This window comes from Octopus bimaculoides, chromosome 22, assembly GCF_046866305.1.
Source record: "Octopus bimaculoides isolate indiv1 chromosome 22, ASM4686630v1, whole genome shotgun sequence".
In the NCBI taxonomy this organism is placed as follows: Eukaryota; Metazoa; Mollusca; class Cephalopoda; order Octopoda; family Octopodidae; genus Octopus; species Octopus bimaculoides.
Genome location: NC_142949.1, coordinates 37,745,730 through 37,768,637, shown reverse-complemented (window position 1 = coordinate 37,768,637; position 22,908 = coordinate 37,745,730). Strand labels below are relative to the sequence as shown.

Here is a 22,908-nt window from a genome sequence, read left to right as displayed (position 1 = left end):
GAATCGGCGTAAGCTTCAATAATAAACCACGATAGGTGAATCGCGATATGGCTAAGGATTACTGTATAGCGCTTATTATAATGTTGATATTCTACGATAATAACTATGATACATTCTGACTCCTTACATTCGGCTCCCTGTTTTACTCATTCTAAATTTGAAATGGGATAACTAAGTATTTGAGCAAATCGTATGTATCTGGAGCGTACAAATATATTTAAAGATGTATATGTTTTTACAATATTTAAAATCACTCAAATTCCGCGGCGAGCTGGCAGAACTGTTAACCACGCCGGGCGAAATGCTTAGCGGTATTTCGTCTGTCTACGTTCTCAGTTCAAATTCCGCGGAGGTCGACTTTGTCTTTCATCCTTTCGGGGTCGATAAATTAAGTATCAGTTGCGTACTGAGGTCGGTCTAATCGACTGGCCTCCTCCTCAAAAATTTCGGGCTTTGTGCCTAGGATAGAAAAGAATATTTAAAATCACTTATTGGTGCTCTGCGCATGTGCGTTAATAAGTTTTGTTGTTAGAGGAAGTATTTCAGATTTTGAGATTTGGCACTCTACTTCACAATTTCCTACACACGCACGCACACACACACACACACACACACACACACACACACACACACACACAGTTATATATACGTATCAAAGTTGCATTCCAGAAGATCCGAGGCATTCCTAGGAGAGACATTTATTAATTTCAAGCAACAAAACTCTAATCTACTTCAAAGTAGAAGTGGCTGCAGCGCTACAACAAATGCACTTGCTGTAGCGCTCCGTCCACTTCATCTCCTCCTTCAGCTTTGGGAACTATTAAAAGTCACAGACACCATTGTCCAGGCTGTTGGAAGGGTGACGGACAGTTTTCATGCCTATCTCTGTGAAGTAGTTGTTTACCAGGAAAGCACTTATTATGTATGTATGTATGTATATATGTATGTATGTATGTATGTATGTATTTGTGTGTGTGTGAGTATGTGAGTGTGTGTGTGTGTGTGTGTGTGTGTGTGTGTGTGTGATTGTGTTTGTGGATTTATACTGCTTCGAAAGCAGAGATTTTGTATTCAACTCAGATTTCGCGTTCGACAAATAGATATAGAATTGTATCTGTGTCTGATATTAAACATTTAATTTGATGTCCAAGAACGTATTCGATCCGTTGAGAGACGCCAATAAGAAAAAAAATACGAAGATAAAACTGACACGCGTAAACATGTTAACATATAAGCTTGCATACATATATACACATACAGACTTACACACAGACATACACCCATATATACACACAGATACATACATACATACATACATACATACATACATACATACATACATGCATATATTTGAGATAATTGACTGCTGTCGAGAAGAAATTCACTTCATTAACATAAAACCCCTCATGACACGAACATCAATTAGAAACATCCATGGAAACAGTGATATCGATAGACTTTATCTAAGGAGAGATGAAGGAGATAGAACCATGAGATCACTACTGATGGCCCTCGAATATAGTAGGGGTGCTGAAAAGTTCCTAGCTTTAGATACACGTAATGCCAGGAACATTCCGGCAATTAACCGCTAGTGATACAAAGAAGAATATTTAGATGCACGACAAGTCCATATGAGAGGTTCTCTCATGGTAAATAACGCTGTATAGTCTGTTCTAACTAAAAATCCAATTTTATGTGGAGATAAATATTACTATTTCGTAATGAGGTTGCTTCTGTCGCTATCAATTATTTATTAATACATCCATTTTTATATAACTTAAAAATTTTTCTTGGAAGTTCATTGGGACGTATGTTGAATATTAATTCTGGAACTCAACCAAGTACAATATAAAAGAGTATGACAAACAGAGAAGGAGAAACAGAGGGAGAAAGGAAAAAGAGAAAGATATAGATAGAGAATGAGTGAGAGACAGAGAGAAACAAAGAGAGAGAGAGAGAGAGAGAGAGAGAGAGAGAGAGAGAGAGAGAGAGAGAGAGAGAGGGGACGCAAAAAGATGCAAATAGACAAATATTTATGTTGTTTCAGGAATTACAATGTACAGTGTGTAGAGTGAAGTTTCTTCCGTAAACATAGTAAGTCGTATTTTGGAAGACATATCTGTGATAATCCCAGGAGGTTAAGCATCGACCTAGAGATCATCCGTCAAAAAATACTTTATTGATGTTGCATGGATTGGTCAGAATTTTTCAGAAGAGTTCGTAACTGATTTAGTAAAGATGCACCGAGTCCTTCGTCAAGCAAACACAACTTTATTCGGCTTGTTGGTCATTGATACAATGCAGAAATATTCAAATATTCACACCAGAGAAAATGGGTCAGCTATCGAAATCTAGTCTCAGTCAGTATCCAAACGGAAAAGTAGTCTTACTTTTAAGCCAAACTAAATTCATTGACGTAGCAGAATTAAAGAATTAATTAATTAATTAATGAAAATAAAATAAATAATTAATTCTTCATTCAATTATATATATAAACATAAAGTTTAATCACATTTTCACAGTATTGTATTGCTTCAAAGATTTTTATGGCAAAGTTTATACATACTCACAAACAGACACACACATATATGGATGTGTCCTTTGTATATAAATGTGCGTGTGCGTGCATGTGTGTGTGTGTGTGTGTGTGTGTGTGTATGTATGTCCGAATGTGTGTGACACTTATATAGCAATATAACATATATTGCATACATATATTGGTAGATAGATGCATACATACAAATATACGCTTTTTTTCTACGATCGCAATATAAGGTTAACACGCAGCCACAGAGACATAGAAACACGCGCACGCACGCACGCAATACATACATACATACATACATACATACATACATACATACATACATACATATATTTTATTTATTTTTATTTATGGGTTTCAGCCAAGTGGCTGCGACACATACACATACAGTTCACAAACTTACATGCAGACACGAACACAGATTAACTAAATATCTATGTATCCATCTACATACCGATCTATCCATCTATCAATCTATCCATCTATCTATTTGTCTATCTCTCTCTCCCTGATACACACACACGCACACACACACAAATATATATACATATACATAGACACATACTCATATGTGTATGTATATATGTATGTAATTTATATAAGTATAAGCCGGTGTGCCTGTTTGTTTGTTTGTTTGTTTGTTTGTATGTATGTATGTATGAAATGCATGCATGTACGTATGTATGTATGTATGTATGTATGTATGTATGTATATATGTTTGTATGTATGTGTGTGTATGTATCTATGTTTAGAGAAAATAAGATGCCGCACCAAGTGCAACAATGACTCATTTTGTTTAATTAGTTTCAAGTAAATTAAAAGATGGATAATTAAATTTCGTTCTTGTAAAAAGTGAATTATAGAGGAATTTTCCTTGTCGCCAGTCTTAAATCTTTATTCCTCATTTCTTTTTATATAACTGTTCATATTCTTTCAAATTTAATCAGACTCATGAAGAATTTAACGGTATTAATTTTGAAATTAGTTGCGAAATACTGAAATGGATTTTTTTTTGTTAGCCAGGGCAGATGAGAGAGAGAGAGAGAGAGAGAGAGAGAGAGTTACAGTTAGACAAACAGACAGACAGACAGACAGACAGATCAGTGGTTCTCAACCGGGGTCCATATATGATTTTTGGGGTCCACGTAACAAAATAATAAATTAGGGATCCACAATCGTATTTCAAGGGCTTGTGAAACATTTTTGATTTAGATGTATGTATTGGTATGGATTGGTATGGATTGCAAGAAAGAGCGACGCCTCTTGGTTTAACGTTTCACATCTCATACAAGTTAATGCGTATAACACGAAATGGGAATTTTGAAAGAAATTTCTAAAAACCTAGTTTTTAAATATGGAATGGCGATGGTAGTCCAGCAGAATAAAATTGTAATAAAAAGGTGGTTACTCTTTGTTTTCAACACCTTGTATTTTTTACGTATATAAATAATTTTGAGCAAAAGAATTATTTTGTTGTGTGAAAAACTAACTGAATATTTCAACAATGAATAAAACCATTTTGACAGCTACCGGAATAGAGATGTTCCAGTATCTATCATGGCCTTTGACAGAGGCGTTTTCAACTTAGCTTTGAAAACAATAACTACTTATTAGTTGTCTGCAACCATAGATCAATAATTGTTCTTAGCTTCTCCACTGTCAACAGTAATTTAATACATAATTTAAATGTATTCCCAGCACCCACCCTCCTGACATAACGTGACTCTGTGCATAGTAGATCATAATTGTTTATTGGGTTATTATTAGGTTATTATGAACAGTTTAGTCCGCTATTCTAAATTGTTAATTTACAATGTCAGATGTTATTAAAGACGAAGTTTTGGATGCAAACGTCATTTGTATTTTTTTTTTCTGTTCTCAAACTCCTCTTTGTTAAATGCGTGATTTATAACTTTCCAGTTTATATTATATACAGTGCCGTTGCCCTCTGGTTTTTACGAGTTTTTATATGCACCTGGAAATTTATTGTCAAAGACCCGATCATCGCTAATTGTCTTTTTAAGAAGATTGACAGTTGCTCACGCATGTACGTTTCTCCTCTCCGTGGCATCGACGTGATGATCCAAGGGAGATAAAAACCGCTACACCTTGGCGTCAGTGTAGTCGCAGACGTACCACATAAAATAAGAGAAAACCAGGGCAGATATCGCAAGACATCGTTTTTGAAGTTTTTACAATTCACACAATCCATTGACATAGTGTGTTACTTTATTTGTCGGCAGAACAAAGTATGGAAGGAACATTACACTCGGTCATTGAATGCGATACACGAGGATTAGTGTTAGATACCTTTATTTAATTCTACAGGTGTGTGTTAAGATAGTTTCCATCAACTAAACGTCTTGAAAGTAGGATAAAATGCATGATATTATATTTACGAAGCGAATCTCTTTTATTGAGATAGATAATTGCTAACGTCGAAAGCAGCCCATTTTTTAAAATGTGTAAATATGAAATGACACAATTAAATGCACCGTCGAAGGTATATTGTGTGAATCATTATCCACCAGAGACCTGTATAAAAGAAATATGTCACCGGTTCCGGGCGGTAGAATTTTGATGCTGCTGCCGTCACAGCTGTTGATATATGAACCCACATATCCAGAACAAACCCTACGACAGTTCTGTTAACCCAGCTCCCTCGATCGTTATTGTTTTATCGAGTCCAAATTGAATGTAATCTATGGTGGAATATTTGGCTGTTATTTCTGAAACTATTCCTTGAGCCAAGATTCTCCCCTTGGCTCAAAATGGATCTATCTCTAGAGACAAGCTATTTGTATTTTCTCTATCTTGGCATTTATTTTATCCAACTGTGAATAAGTGAATGCTCAGTCCGACAATATTGAGTCTAGCGCCCAGTTCATAATCATAAGAAATCGAAGTTAAATCCTGCATGACAATTAATTTGGAGCTCTACTATAGCCGCTGTATATTTTGTAATCTTTAATCTTATTGATTATAACGAAATATTGTTATATAAAACGATAAGAATTTTGAATAATTGGAATAAACAACAACAATTGCAAATGAAAAAAAAGTGACATGAATTGATAAGAAAACTAAAGAACAAAAGAAGGCAAAACTATATAGATTTGAAATGAAATAAACTGATAAAATTTAGAAATTATGAAAGAAAATGTCGACTAGATAGTTAAAGAGATTTTAATAATTAAATTGTATGCATAAATATATGATGATTTTCAATAATGGTATAAAAAATCATATTTAAATTTATATAATGGTTTGAATAATTTAGAAAATCAAAACATGAAAATAAAACTATAGATAAGATAAAATGTAAATATTGGGAAATGATAAACATGATATAGAGAAGGAAGGGGAGCAGACTGAATAATATTAGAATGAAAAAAAAAACATCGACACACGTATATAGACAAACATATACACTCTCACGTCAGTATATATATATATATATGCCAAATATATTCAATTACCACTCCATCAGAATATATATATATATATATATATATGTATGTATATATCAAATAATTATCTATTCATCTATATTACTTGACATGATAGTGTTTTTCATATCTAAGACATTTTTTATCAGCATTATCGGTATACATACATATACATATATACATATATACTTATGTATGTATGCATACATACATACATACATATATATATATATATATATATATATATATATATATATATATATATATATATATATATATATATAGATAGATAGATAGATAGATAGATATACATATTCTGATAGAGTGGTAATTGAATATATTTGGGATAAGAGAAAACAGTACGCTGTCATGTAAATGCCTCAGTACACAGCATAGGTATGTTGCAATTGAATAAATACATACGACATATATCCGGGACATTGTTATGCAAAATATCATCTATTGAGAAATAAAAGCTCTCACAAATATGAATTCATTATCAGAACAGTCGGTTTTAAGGTCCCTGAGACGTTGGAAAACACGTACTTTTACTAATAACCGCAGAATGATTATTCAGCTGTTCCGTTGACATTTTCATACATTTAAACAAAGTGTTGTCTTTTTTTTTTTTTTGTTTTTTACTTCCCTTTATACTTTTCTGAAAAGTCTAGAGACACATTAGTAGCCGTGAGAAATGTCCTTCAAAATTTTTGAATGTAGAATATCTTTACAAAAAAATTCCCAAATGTCAGAAGTCTTCAAAAGGAAAATATCCTGAATTCGAACGTCAGAATCTGATAAGTCACGTATAGTTTTATTTCTAATTAAGAAGGAAGACAGCAGTTTCGAGGAAGGTTGTTACTTGATTACATTAAGTTCTACTTGGCCTCTACAATGCTTTATTGATCGGAGAGGGATGAATGACACATTTGCCCTCGGTGGAATTTGAACAAATAACGTAAAGAGCCGGAAAAAAAATAATCGTATCGTGAAACATTTTCCCACTTCTCTAAGGTTTGTGCCGAACTACCACCTTCAGTTACTGACACCTATAAAGCTACAAACTACCGTCTTTGAATGACAGAAACTATTCCACCGTGTAATAAACCAAACGAAAACGCTATGGATTTTAAAACTGGGTAAATATATACAAAACTTTTCCGGCGTATTGAAATATAAAATATCACCATTTGATGTCTGAAACAGATTAGAAACAGGAAGGCTCCAATTTCAATATGCGAACACTAACTTGCTACTTTCTGAGACTTGTGCAAGCATGTGTTTCTAGAAATAACACCAGCATAAATATTTATGCATTCAATTTAATTATTTAAATCTCGTTAACTATCTAGTCGACATTTTCTTTCATAATATTAAATTTTCAGTTTATTTTTTTTTTTAAGTTTGTATATTTTTGCTTTTTTTAATCATTTAACTTCCTTATCAATTTATGATATTTTTATTTGCAATTGTTTTTCCACAATTTTTCATGTAACTGAAACGAAGAGGCAATATAACAATTTTGCTTCTATTGTGTTTTTATTTGGAAAATTTATAAATACTGACGCGCGCACAAACACACGCACACATACACACACACAGACAAACACACACACACACGCGTACATATATATTTACAAAAGTCAAAATATTTCTTATTCAGCTGGAGTATCTTTGAAGGTAAACAAAACTGAAACGATCGAACTCGACAGAAAGAAGTTACTTAAAGTCTCTCTATATATACACGTCAATAATTATAGCTGAAGATACGTATTTATTCAGGTACCTGCATACGTAGTGACCCTGTACCAAAACTGATGCATGGGAGAGATTTTCAATTTCTAGTGGTATTTGGGTTTTAGTTGGAGAACGTATCAATATTCTAATTTGAATGAATATACTTTTCTACTCATGGCACAAGGCCCAAATGTTTGGAGAGAGGGCCAGTCGATTAGATCGAACCCAGTACGCAGCTGGTACTTAATTTATCGACCCCGAAAGGATGAAAGGCAAAGTCGACTGAGATCGATCTAATCGACTGGCCTCCTTCCACAAAAAATTTCGAGCCTTGTGCCTAGATTAGAAAAGAATATTGTTTGCTGCCTGCACGCGGAACAGGAATCAACGAAGGTGACTGAAAGGAATGTAAAGGTAATTTGGGTAAGAGGTTCAGGAATACATAACTGGGGTTCAGTAACGTAAAGTAGAACATATGATTACAACGTGATCCTAACTTCGCACAGCAGTATCTGTAAGCACAATCAATGTAAGAAACCAAGAAAGGAATATAGAGAGTGATTATAATGAAATAATTTAGAATTCATTAATATAACAACACCACTAAGCTCAGCAGAAGAATATTGGTTCCCACAACACAAATACAAACTCTGCTTAATTCAAAGATACTAAGAGTAAACTGTAGTTATATGTAAATTTGGAATGGTGGATGATTTAAATTTATATGTAAATTTGAAATGATGGATAATTTAAATCGTTGCTTCCAGTGGTATTTCAATGGCTTATATAAATACTTCATCGGACAAAGGGATCAATACGAACTTGACGAGGTTGGTGCACGAATCAAAGGTGAAAAGATGGATCAAATATATTCTCAGAAAAATTATAAATACTTGAGAGCCTTGGAGAGAACTTTCAATGAATTTTCAATGCCAAATGAAATGAGGTGAAGGACACATCACAAAAGCATGATAGTAAAAGATAATACACCCAAAGTAATACTATCCACACATGGCTTGTGTTAAAACTGCCGTAATAAGCCCCGACTGATATGAAGGGCTTTGGTTAACCATTGATATCTACAGTTGGTTCATAGCAACTGAAGATAAGAAACTGAGGATAACAATTCACTACTGATACTACAACTCGTCACTTAACACATGGACATTTCCTGTGAATCCTGACTGAAAGACTATGACGACCACAGTTAATAATGAAGATAATTGTTGTATATAATTTCAAAACATAGAACTTTCATAAACTGCTTTACTAATTTCTTTGTATGTCAGTGGTTTAAAAGTTTATTTGCCACTGAACTCATATCTCATTTTACAAAAATATCGAGGAAAACTTATCTATATTTTAATAGACAAAAGAATCCCTACTAAAATCATTAAAATAATAAGACAAAAAATATTATCAAAGTGAAATTATTCGAATAAAAAAGCATACAATAAGTGGTTATTTTGAAATAGGTATGAAACATTCTTTTATCAAATATAGCAATATTACATTAAAAAACAGAAATACAAAATATCTTGCGATATTGCAGAATTTTTTCAAGGAATTTTGGCGCTCAACGAAACCTATTTTGATATATAAGACTTTATACGACATAAAACAGTTGTTATCGAGAAAGATAATATTGTGACAGCTTCAGTAATTATCTAAAAAAAAACATACTCACCTGTTTTCTATCGCTTTTAAATATTTTTCGGCAAAAATTAACTCACGTATATATATATATATATATATATATATATATATATATATATATATATATATATATATATATATATATACAATCCTATGTATGTATGCATGCATGTATGTATGTATATCTTTATTATATGCATAAATGTGTGCACATATAGGTACACATGCATGTGCGTAGGTAGGTCTAGGCATATCTAAATATATATATATATATATATATACACACACACACATATATATATATATTTAAATCTAATCTATGTGCATCTGAATATATATATATGTGTGTGCGTGTGTGTATACATATATATACATAGTTATAGATATAGATATAAATATGTATGTATGTATACTTGCATGCATGCATGCATGTATGTATGTATGTATGTATGTATGTATGTATGTACGTTTGTTTGTACATATGTATGAGCAGCTCCGCGCCGGACACCAGAATGGTATTTATTTTTACGACACCACTCATATCTCATGTGTTTTAAGCATTTAATAAACAAAAAACTGACCACATGGGTAATATATATATATAGTTATAAGCCGCACCTATAGAAAAAACGGCTTCCTTGATATTCTTGAAATATATATTATTTCACTTATGGACTTGTTTTCTCACATATGTGTTTCTAAGTTCTCCACCATTTCCAGAATAACGTATCATATTTGAAGAATTTTTGTAATAGATTGTTTTACATATTCATAAATACCAAACCCGAAGAGACGTAACCTGTACAAACGTTGGACGGCTTCATATATAATATCATCAATTACTTAACGAACAGAAATCACTGAAAGTTAAACTAGCAACTCGCGTAGGCACAGCTTTCAATAAATAATATTACACTCTACCATGAGTGGTAGAGTTATGCGACAAGAAATCTAAATTTGGTGTATTATTTAAGAATTATAGGTAGAGCCTAAAGCTACGAGCTGGCAGAAACATTAGCACGCTGGTCGAAATGCTTAACGGTACTTCGTCTGCGTTACGTTCTGAATTCAAATTCCGCCGAGGTCAACTTTGCATTTCGTCCTCTCGGGGTCGATACATTAAGTACCAGTTGCGTACTGAGGTCGATGTAATCGATTGGCCCCCTCCTCCAAAAGTTTGGGCCTTGTGTCTAGATTAGAAAAGGTTATATGTAGAGCCCACACTGTTACACATATTCCATCTATGCCAGTCATTTTTTGACCAAAGCCAGTAAAAAAAAATATATAATTAAATACCAACATATATTGAGTAGTTGTACTTCTATATTTGGGTTTCTCACCAGTATTTCTCACTAGCGTCTAATATATGTTCATAGATCTGCATATGTATGTATATGTTTATTGATACATATTTTCTTATCCATCTCTTATGCGTATACGTCTTTTATATATATATATATATATATATATATATATATATATATATATATATATATATATATATATATATATATATATACACACACACTTACATATGCATACACGCTCGTGTGTATGAATGCACAGACGCTTATATTAATGTGTATGTATTAAATATAATATACAATACATTGATACAACATTTACTTAACGTTAGAAATTTTTTTCCTTTGCTAGTAACATTGATAAGGTATTCAGCCCTTATTATCTATATTATAGTCAAATTTCCCAGAGCAACAAACGCTGTGTGTATTTAACATTACAATGCCGGATACGAAATGTATGTTCATAGCTTTCTTCCTAAGATTGCAGCCTGAAGCAGAACGAAGCACATTGAACAGTAATATTTATATCTGCCACAATGACTTGTCAGCCTGTATAGTAATGATACTGCACACGAAATTGTAGTCGTCTTCGCTCGTATAGTAAACAGCAGGCGTTTAAGCAATTATCATCTGTGAAATAACGGATTTCTCTTGTGAAAATCTCAGATTTCAATGAAGGTATCCATTCCTGTGGGGGAGTGAAGAGATGAAGAGAATGTAGTGTAACAAGTAAACTTGCTATATATTACAGTAAATATCCCTAAAAACCTTCTGATTCTGACTTTAATATTGCAAGTAAATTTTAAATCATATAGACTGTCTCTGAATATTAGATATGGCTGAGCGCAGCTGGAATGCTTCTGAAATTATCTGTCCTTAGTCGGAGGTGTACTAGGTTTGAAGATGTAAAACAAAATTAGTCAAAAAAAGATCACTGAAATTGTAAATGAAAAGAGCAAGGGTTCGACCTGTGATAACACCTGTCGCATGTAAGTCGATGGTGCTTACCTACACATAGAGAAATTTGAAGGCAGTTGTCATGAAAAATAGATTCATTCCTGCATTAAACTCGCTGTGTGTTCCCTTTATTTCCTAAGATCAGCATGGGTCCACGTTTTCTTGTTAAGAGTGTCTATATTAAATTTGCAAAGCGTCAATTACATCACACACCTACAATGACATTAATATAATGTTCAACTCTTTACTTTCTATATCATAGTCACATTTCCTTGAACAATAAGTGTGGTATGTATTTAATATTCCACTGGTGGAATTGGTATTTATGTTAATAGTGTTCTCTTTTTCATTATCCATGATTGCTGCTTGAAGCAAAACACAGCGGCATCATTGCAGTGGCGAACATTTCTTTACAGTCGATGTTACTTTACTTCCCCTTAACCATTACCTTCACACGAAACCTGATGTGAAATCCTTCTTTCTGACTGCACACTCTATGATGAAATCGACTCAGTGTTTTCTACAATACCCATCCAAACAACCCACACATATATTTCATCTACAACGGCTCTAAACCGTTAAAACATGGATCACATTTCAGTGAAATATTTTAGTTAAATATCACAAGCTACATACCACTGAAATCATGACCAAAATATTGCTCAAAATTTCATCATTAGTCAAGACCACCGAAATATTCTTAAATCTGTTCGTACCTAGTGTTTATCGCACAAGCTTGTACAAAAATCCCGATGTTTAAATCGAACATCGTGTATATCTGACTAATCTTGGGAAACTTTCAAACACCACAAATATAAATACTCATATTCCTATTATATAAATAATATAAAACAACCAGACTTTTCAAATGACAGGAGCCTTCATCGATAATTCGTAACCTCGTGGCTCTCTGCAATAAAACAACATTTATCTTTCATAAAAAGAGCTAATGTGAAAATGATAGTTAAAAACCAGCTTATATAGCATGATACCAGGGACAGGTGAATTAACAGTTTGATGAATATCTGACATATCAATCGTATCACTCATATTACAATATCGAAGCAGTGAACGGTTGGTTATATGATACTGATCATATCAAATAGATTTGACAGCTTCCATACGTTGACCTATGATCCTTGAGACTCATACAGATTAATTTAAACACTGAACACAGCACATAAGCACACAGAAGTAAATCAAATTCGTTGAACCATATATTATCTTCGCCTAACGTTTTATTCCTCCCGTATTGTCCATATTCATTATTGACTTACATGAAATATACATTGCTAAATGATATGATTGCAAATGTGTATTTCGAAATATTTGTGTGAGTATGTATGTGTGTGTGTACGTACATATTAATATATATATATCTGTATACACACACATATCTATGTAAATGTATGTATGCATATATACGTCTGCATATATACATATATATACATATGAGTATAAATGTGTATGTGTATATATATATATATATATATATATATATATATATATATATATATATATATATATTCATACATTCATATATATATATGTGTATATATTTATATAAATGAATATATATGTATATGTATATGTATATGTATATATATATATATATATATATATATATATATATATATATATATATATATATATATATATATATATATATATATATATATGCATTCATTCATATATATTTCCAATCACATGTAAGTATATCTATTTATTCATACATATGAGTGTATATATGTAAGTATATAATCTTAGCAAATCATATATATATGTATATATAAATATATATGTACATATATATGTAGTTGTGTGTTCGTGCGTGTATATGCATGCGTGCATGTATGCATGTGTTTCTGTGTACGTATGATTGTGCGTGTGTAGACTGTACATGTGAAAAGTCTGAATATTCTGGAAAAATATAAGGTTTATACTATAATTACTAATTTTCTCAGTTAGTAATCTGATAAATTGCGAAAGATGTCCAGATATATCATTTATGTTTTGGTGAAAAGTATTTGCCTCCCTTTATAATATAAATGCTGTTAGGAATTCGAAACTTTTGAGACAATTTTTTCATAGTTTGCCAATAACTATCTATCACCAGTCATGCAATATATGAGCTTTAACATCGGAAAGTGTTAAAGCAGTTTATGGTACAATTTTCTTTGTATATTTTTTTCTTTTACTATGTTCCTATCATGCTTCGTATATATTTCAGATCGGAAGATAATCCATCTCATTTAACCAGTACAGCAGCTTTTTCTCGAATTCTTGCCACCGTATGATCGATCAATAAATATCCGGACTGCTGCCATAGTAACGAAGCCAAAGTGCACAGAGTAAAGCTGCTTGACACAGATTGACAGCAGACTCTAACTCACTTCTGCTGTTTACAGAAGTGCTTGGAATGAAGGTGTGTAGCGTTTGATCCTCGGATTGATCATGACAGAGCGAGTTGTCATGGCAATACCTGCTCAGAGGCTTCCGCAAAGTTACAGAAATTGTACGGGGAGGAGTGTATGAGCCGCATACAAGTGAAATTTTGTCAATGACTTCGAAATATTAGCAGGATAAGTGTCATAAGACTGTTTTTGTGAAAGTTCATAAACACGTGTACACTCACACACACACATACACACGCGCACGCGCGTGCATGAATACAGTAACAAATTTACGCTTTATAGAGTCTATCATGAAGTAGAGGAAGGAAAATCATTTTCTCAGCTAATAAACAGATAACCTGAGAGCAATTTCTCAGTATACATTATCAATATTGTCTTAATCTATATAACATACTTAACTTGGGTATATCGTTGAAAAGCGAAAAAACTGCAGATTTCTTCCAGGAAAACATCCCTTTATATTAATATTCTATTGAAAAACGAAATATACTTGAGAGGTAAATATAAAAAATTCGTCCTGAAATCTATGGCGTAATTCTAAAGCTGCAGTTTCTGCCTTTTCAACGAGACACATAGTTTAGCTATGTTATATGTAGAGCGATTATATTCTAGAGCGACTCTTATTGCACAATTAGAATTTTATTCAGCCTAAGAGGCGTCATAGCAAGTCTAGTGTAACTTTTACAACTGTGTCTATATACTCCAGGCCTCCTTTCGTAGATGACACGAATACGTAGCTTTGACAACCCACACAAACGGTTAAGTGCTAAACTGTCACTCTTGTGGTCATTTCCAAAGTGATTCCTTTTCGTCAAGCTCTGACATATATTATGTTTCTGACAGGATTTCTTTTTTTATCGAACAGAAATTTCAGCTTCTGACTTTTCATACGTTAAATATGTTATAAATATAAAGATTTTATTGTAGAGATGCTTCTGTTGCATAATTTGAATTTCATCAATATTGCTATTTCTCCTTATTCTCCTTATCATAAGAATTTGTCTCAAATAGAGAAGGGAAGCGGTTGCATTATAATACTTACATCCACTACTACAAGTGTGAGCTGAAAATTTCACAGGTTGACAGTTGAGGAATTAGACTAGAGCTTTGAAATCTTGCATGCATTAATTTCAACTCAGCTTATTACATACTACATTGTTCTTTTCCAGGTAAACTGACATAGGACTGTTCACAGAATACTTTAAAAGTAACTATTTGCGGGTTCTCTGGAAATACGACAAAATTTGGCAATCGTGGTTCTACTAATATTAAAAAAAACCTTGGTTGAGAACAAGTATCGCAGTGATGATGATATCATATCTGCTGTTGAAGATATTGGTGATGAAAACCTTCTGTCCCTATGGAAACCAAGCACTGCAATACCTACGAAAGTGGCTAGGTTGAAAAATAAACTACATTTGGTCACAGTCCATGGCATGAGATTGTCTTCATCTCCCTATGAACTTTTCATCCAACCCTCGTACGTGAACCAATAGAATTCGTTCAAATGGCAATATATAAATTTAAACAAAAACATGTTTCTTGTTATATTTTAAATGTCAAACACAAAACGTAATTATGAAAAAATATATCATTTTTCATGTTAACGTAATAAAAATATATGATTTAATTAAATTTGTCACGACAAAATAACTGGTAAATATATAGTTTGTAACTTTATATATATAAAAAAATGAGAAAAGACAGCCCATTTTATCTTATTATTGGCTTTTTTCCAATGACACATACGCGCAAAAACATATACATATATATATGTGTGTGTGTGTGTGTGTGTTTGCGTGTGCGTGTGCGTGTGTGTATGTATATAAATGTATTTACAAATGTATATATGCATGTATGTGTGTGTATGTATGTATGTATGTATGTATGCATGTATGTATCTATCTATCTATCTATCTATCTATCTATCTATATATATATATATATATATATATATATATATATATATATATATATATATATATATATATATATATGTGTGTGTATATATATATATATATATACATATATATATATATATATTCAAATTACGATGAACGTAAACAAACAAACGAAGTTTGCTTTAGAAGCGTTGAGATGTTGTATGCTGTCAACTTAATGTGACAGTCCCATGAAGGGAATAATACGACTGTTATTTAAAGAAAAAATATAACAAAACATGTAATAGACACGGAGTGGATTAATGACTCACATGAAGACTGGAAGAAGTAACTTTCCTTCTCTTCCTTTATTCTCTAATTTGTTTTAGTAACCTGACTTCGACTATGCTAAGGTTCCACCTTGAAGTTTTGACTCGTACAGAGCTACCCCAGGACTCATCTTTATACTCGCGTTTTCTTTTGCCGGAATGCTAATTTACGGGGAATGTAAACAAACCAACATAGCGGTGCAATTACTCTTTAACAAGGAATTTTCTTCTCTGTAATTTTAATCCCAAGTACAAAACAATTAAATTCATCTCAAAGACTACGACTCTTAATATTCATTCTATTATAGGCATAAGGCCTGAACTCTTGGAGTGAGGGTACTAGTCGATTACATTGACTCCAGTGTCTTACTGGTACTTATTTTATCGATCCAAAAGTAGGAAAGGCAAAGGACACGTTTTCGGAATTTGAACTCAAAACGTAAAGACGGACGAATTGCCAGTAAGCATTTTCCGGTGTGATAACGATTATGCCAGCTCGACGATTTTCTAGTTCCTAATATCAAAAGAAAATAGTGATTCTTAATTTTTATTTTCCATGCAATATGTGTCACAATATTTTCCCCGCACGAATACTTTCCGTGACAATTGCAATTAATTTAAAGTTGAATCATTTTCTAATATATTTTAGTTAAAACAACGTCAAGAGGCCAACCGATTTGGTGATATTATATAATAATGTTACACAACCAAACTAACACTGCGAGCAAGATTAGTCGTGGAGTTAAGCAGTTCACTTTGCATCGCAATCATGTTTCTGTTTTCGTTCCTACTCTATTGTACCTTGAATAATTCATTGTCTGATTGTTACTATTCGACCTAGTCTTTGAGGAAATATGGGGTTGAAGGAAAGTGTAGGTAATCGGGTGGAAAATATCTTAACGGGATATGATACTTAATATCTCATTCAATGCCATCAAATAATCCTAGGTTTCTTTGAGTCGGACGCACTTTTTATTTCAATCATCTGGATCTGGCTTTACATGCAATTGTAACTTTTACCTTTTTGCTAATTGGTTTATGAGGACTTAAGAATGATGATGGATATTGTCTTTCGACTTATAACTATACCGTTTCCTTCCAACGCAAATAATACTTCAGAGAATGTTGATAATTCAACGTTCGATTTATATAATATATTTATTCATGATTGCATGTACATAAAATTTTGATAACGTTGCACGGAAATACCTCAATCAGTCAATGTCACGAATGTTCAGGATTGGCACGCATTTGACAGTGATATGAGAGCTGATCATTATTCCACTTCCTACCATACTTACTACAAATTTACAACATTGCAATAACGTAACATTTACAATTACATTGTGAAAATATTGTTTCAGCTCATACATTGCACGTTAAGACATCCTCCAAGAAGTTTTCTTATGTGATTATAAAGTAAGCAATCGTTCTTCTCAGAAACCATGTTCTAATCACCGGGATATTGTTAAAATAATTTAACATACCTCAGGATATAATGCAATGAGTGATTGCAATCCATTTTACCATAGAAGTACGTCTGTCGGTTAGGGCCAAAAGTTGCCGCCATCCACTGAAGTTACGAATTCTGAAATGTGAGTGACCCGGTGATATTTCGGGAGTTCATCGCACGCAGCTAGTTTTACTATGAGCTTATCCACCATCGTACTTTATTCCGTACTCCCACACAATATCGCTTAATGATAGTTGAAACACTACGTGACGCATCTATCATTTTGAAACGTATTTTTTCATCCTACTGTGTTACTAGCAAAGTGTTGGTGCTACTGGATAAGTCGCCAATAACTGCACAGTATTACAGGTTGTACAGGATTTTTATTTTACCTGTAACAGCCAGGAAGAACTAATATTAATGTTAGGGCAATTATGACATTAATATGTCTACCATGATATATTAATCCAGAGTTTTGAAAATGGGTAGATAGAAAAGAAAGCATATTTGTCATACGATATGAACCAACAATCGATACATCAACTAAATGAAATGAACCCGGAACCATGCGGTTGGGAAGCAAGCTCCTTATCCCACAGCCACGCCTGCGCACTATTAAACGTTTTTTTAAAAAATAACATTAAACAGAAGAAAGTGGACGAATTCTTTTCCGTTTCTAAGAAGATCAATCAAATATCACATAAATACCGTACCCATGATTCAGCGCGGTCCATTGGCCGAAAATCAAATAGCAGACTATACAGAAAAAAAAACTGTCAGTAGCACAGAGTGATAGAGAGAAATGGGGAGGAGAGAAAGTGTCGGTAAGAGGGACATAGAGAAAAAGAGTGGGGATGAGAGAAGAGTAAGGTGGATGTAATCAATGTGTCTGGCATACACTTGAAGGCTAGAGAACTACATACACACCAAAATCCCGCGTGGCAAACCTGCAATATTTACGCTGGAATTACGTAAAAGAACGTTTATATTTAATTTTATCTGTATTATCTACAGCAGCCATGTTTGTTTTTGCAGGCTATCATTATTGTTTTCAATATTATTATTCAATCTGGCCCTCCTCTACATGTCTTGTGTCTATAACAGAAAGGGCTGCTGCTGCTACAACAACAACAACAACAACAACAACAACAACAACAGCAACAACAACAACAACAACAACTACTACTACTACTACTACTTTATGTTCTCTCTATACATCTATATCCGTTTCCGGTTTTCCTAAAAGCATTCATTTTACACTTTATTTCCGTTTGCTACACGAAAAAAAGAAGAAAATTTGTTATTTTACTATGTGAATAATAATTATAGCTCGTCACTAACTTTCTGTTTGTACTTGTTGTTCCTCGATTTCTCTTTGCTCTGTTTGTGTTTGTTGTTTTGTTTCATTTCATATGAATGAAGTTTATTGACTTCACAAGAATTTATTGCAAAACAATAGCAAACAACAGAAAAAAGTCAGTGAGAAAACAAAAAACCTGTGAGAAAAATATGAAGAAGTTAAAAATAGTCAAATAAAACAATTTCCCCAAAATCTAAACACTCAAAACGAAAGAAAAATATATAGTTATGTTTTCGATGTTATCTTTTGCCAGAGGCTAAAACTTCACGATTTTACATACATACTAATATATATATTTATATATACATTCAATATATATATAAGTATGTCTTTATATATGTATACACACATTCCTGTATTAACATACATACATGCATATAAGCATATATGTGTGTGTATATATATATATATATATATATATATATATATATATATATATATATATATATATATATATATATATATATATATATATATATATATATATATATATATACGTATATATATATATATAATATATATGCATAAAGAATGGCGTATGACTTAGAGTGGTTTGGGTAGTGGGCTCAGGATCATAAGGTCATGAGTTCGCTTCCCGTCAGCGCGTCGAGTTCTTGAGCAAGACACTTTATTCCACGTAACTCCAGTCCATTCATCCCGCTAAAACGAGTAGTACCTGTATTTCTAAGGGCCGACTTTATCATCTCATGTGTCACACTGAAGCACCATGAGAACTTCATTAAGCGTACAAGTATTTGTCGAGTGCCAAGCCTCTTCTCCGTTACTTTTACTAGCTTGATATTCCGTTGATTGTATCAACTGGAATATTCGTTGTTGGAACCGACTGAGTACCAGTAGTGTAAATACAGTAAACGTTGGCCACAAAGGAGGAAGTTTGATAACTAACGTACGGGATTAATGTTTTAATGGGAAAAGGAACGCCTCTAACTGTTGCCCTGCATCAGAGGAATGAAACAATGTATCATACAGGGCCTGAGAGAGACTGAACATCGTTAAAAAAGCGTACAATGGCTTTCAATTACAAAATGGTTGGAAAAAAATGCGGTGAATGAATGATACCGGAAAATGTTCCAACTTCCTGTTTTGATATATATAGTAACTCTGCAAACAATATTTCCAGAATTTTCAACTCTAATACGTATCTCACATCACCTCAACAACGACATCAAATACACACTGGATTGTAATACTGGTGTACTTCACGAGAACACAGCCTGGATTTTATCCTGCCTACACCCACTCTCTCACACACACTTAAACACGCACATACACACACAAATACACACACACACTCATCCACAATCACACATACTCACACACAAACACACACACATAAACACTAAACTATTATTGCATATTTGATAACTCTATCAAGGAGCACTCTATTAGAAGTGTAGGGAGTCTCTCTCCTAATTTTATTGATTACGCTTTTAAATAATAATGGCGAGTTAGACAAGTGAGTGATTATAAATGGCATTTTCACACTGTGTTTATTTTAGGTTTTACACATTATCTTCATCAATTGAAGGGTGATTTCTATGGAGCTCATTATCCTTAAGATTGTAAACAGTTATTTATTAGCCGTGATTGGTGAAACTGCAAATGAAGTGTTTTCTGTTTCTATATAATTCATGAAAAGTAGTGTACGGTTTAACGACTAATCTTTCATCCCTACATAAGCCTATGCTTGCGTTGGGGGAATATGTCCTCTGTAATATCCAGAACATATAGAGTGACGTGGTCACATGTACGATAACTAAATATAAAATGACGTACTTCTTTGATGAGCTTTATTTCTACTGAGAATGATTTCTAAATATTTGAATCATTATTATAACATATTTGAGCAGTCTTGTGTCTTACTGATAGGCAGAGATCGATAATATTGCAGTGTGTGAATCTAGAATATTGCTTCTAACCAAATGCTCTTAAAACACTTTATTGCTACATCACTATATTATACCACATTATTTTTCTTGTCTGTCTCTGAATTATATCAGTAATTCTGTAGAGGTATATATTCCAGGGATTCTTCGTTCGAGGTTCCTGGATGTCCACATGCATACAATCATGTATACATCGCTATAAACAAATCACCTGTGTTGTTGTTCGGTAAGAAACTGACCAACCCTCACACGTCTTCTAACGTTCTAACGACAGGAAAGTCCAACAAACGTGTATCAATATATATATATATATATATATATATATTCATACACGTTATACATACATACATACATATATATATATATATATATATATATATATATATATATATATATATATATATGGATGTGTATGTGTGTCGTTGTGTCTGTCTTTGTCACCACCGACAAAGTTTGACTAGAGCTGGTTCATTTACTAAGCAGTTAGGCCTGAGAGACCAATAAATTAAATTCCAAACTTAAAAAAGAAATATGTTAATTACTACCACTAAACTCTAGAGAGCGGTGCATCCGTTTATTCCACCTCAATGAGCAAAACAACTAAAATATAAAATGTAAAATTTGAAAGAAATTTAGGTAATACCACACCTGAAAAACTCTCTTGACGACAGTAAAAGTGACTTGTCATTTCTTCACCGCTTTCAATTCTGTAAACAGAAAATTTAAATAAATCGCTAAGATGTCTCCGTATCTAACTACATATATACAGAACGACATGCCTATAATCTTACACCCTGTGAAACGCACGTGCAGAGTCTAGGAAACTGTTTAGATTAGCAGAAATCCTACAACTGGCACACTGTCGTTTACGACGACGAGAGTTCGAATTGATCTAATCAACGAAACACCCTCTTCCTGAACTTAACGTATAGGTGGCAGAATACTCCTCAAATATGTATACCCTTAACGTAGTTCTCAAGGAGATTCAGAGAGACATAGAATGTGACAAGGCTAGTCCTTTGAAATACACTTACAACTCATTTTTGTCAGCTGAATGGACTGGGTACGTGAAATAAAGTATCTTGTTTAAGGACCCGAACGAGCGGCGGGAGTCGAACTGACGAACTTACGATCGTGAGCTAGATGCATCTGACCCCTAAACCACACGCCCTCATCTGCCCTCATCAGCAAAAACCTCAAGCACTGTCTTCATTTACTCAAAAGTGCTTCTTCACATTGTAAGTAAGCGGCTTGAGTTTTCGGAACTTAAACAGAAATAAACCTTAAATGCATACATGCATACATACATACATACATGCATACATGCATACATACATACATGCATGCATGCATACATGCATACATGAACGCATATACTTGTACATACTTTCATATTTTGATACATATGTGCATACGTCGAACAACTCAGACTACTATTAAGATTGGTGCTATTAAGAGCATTTTCACTTTGCATACAAACGCGTACAATGTTACAATATATCTCAAAGGTACATATATACGTATATACAGATGTGCATACATACATATATACATGCACATCTACATACATAAATACCCGCTCGCATACAAACATAAATTTGGATTCATATATTTCCTTAGCTGTGTTCATGTAGATTCATAAATCAACGTATATATTTACGCATGGAAGACACAGATAACCTTTCAAACTGTTGCATGGAGAACTGAAATAAATCGAGTGAAATTACTAGAAATAATATAATATATCACCAAAATAAATCTCACTTAGCACAACTTGTCATAATTAACGTTTTACACCGTACGTTTATTTATGTAACAATTCCGTAATTACAATAGTTTAAAATTAACATGAATGCTATTTTCATGCTCCTCTCATACAGTATATTTTAAACAATGTAGTTTCTTATTGATAATTG

At 33.0% G+C, this 22,908-nt stretch overlaps 1 long non-coding RNA gene across 1 annotated transcript in view; it reads right to left on the bottom strand.

Annotated features, from left to right (window-relative positions):
* Nucleotides 1-22,908, bottom strand: part of LOC149131448 (uncharacterized) — a 36,373-nt gene that overhangs the window by 8,623 nt on the left and 4,842 nt on the right. Inside the window, exon 2 of the long non-coding RNA XR_016238014.1 lies at nt 21,641-21,699. This is a non-coding gene — a long non-coding RNA (uncharacterized LOC149131448). The remainder of the gene's footprint in view (nt 1-21,640; nt 21,700-22,908) is intronic.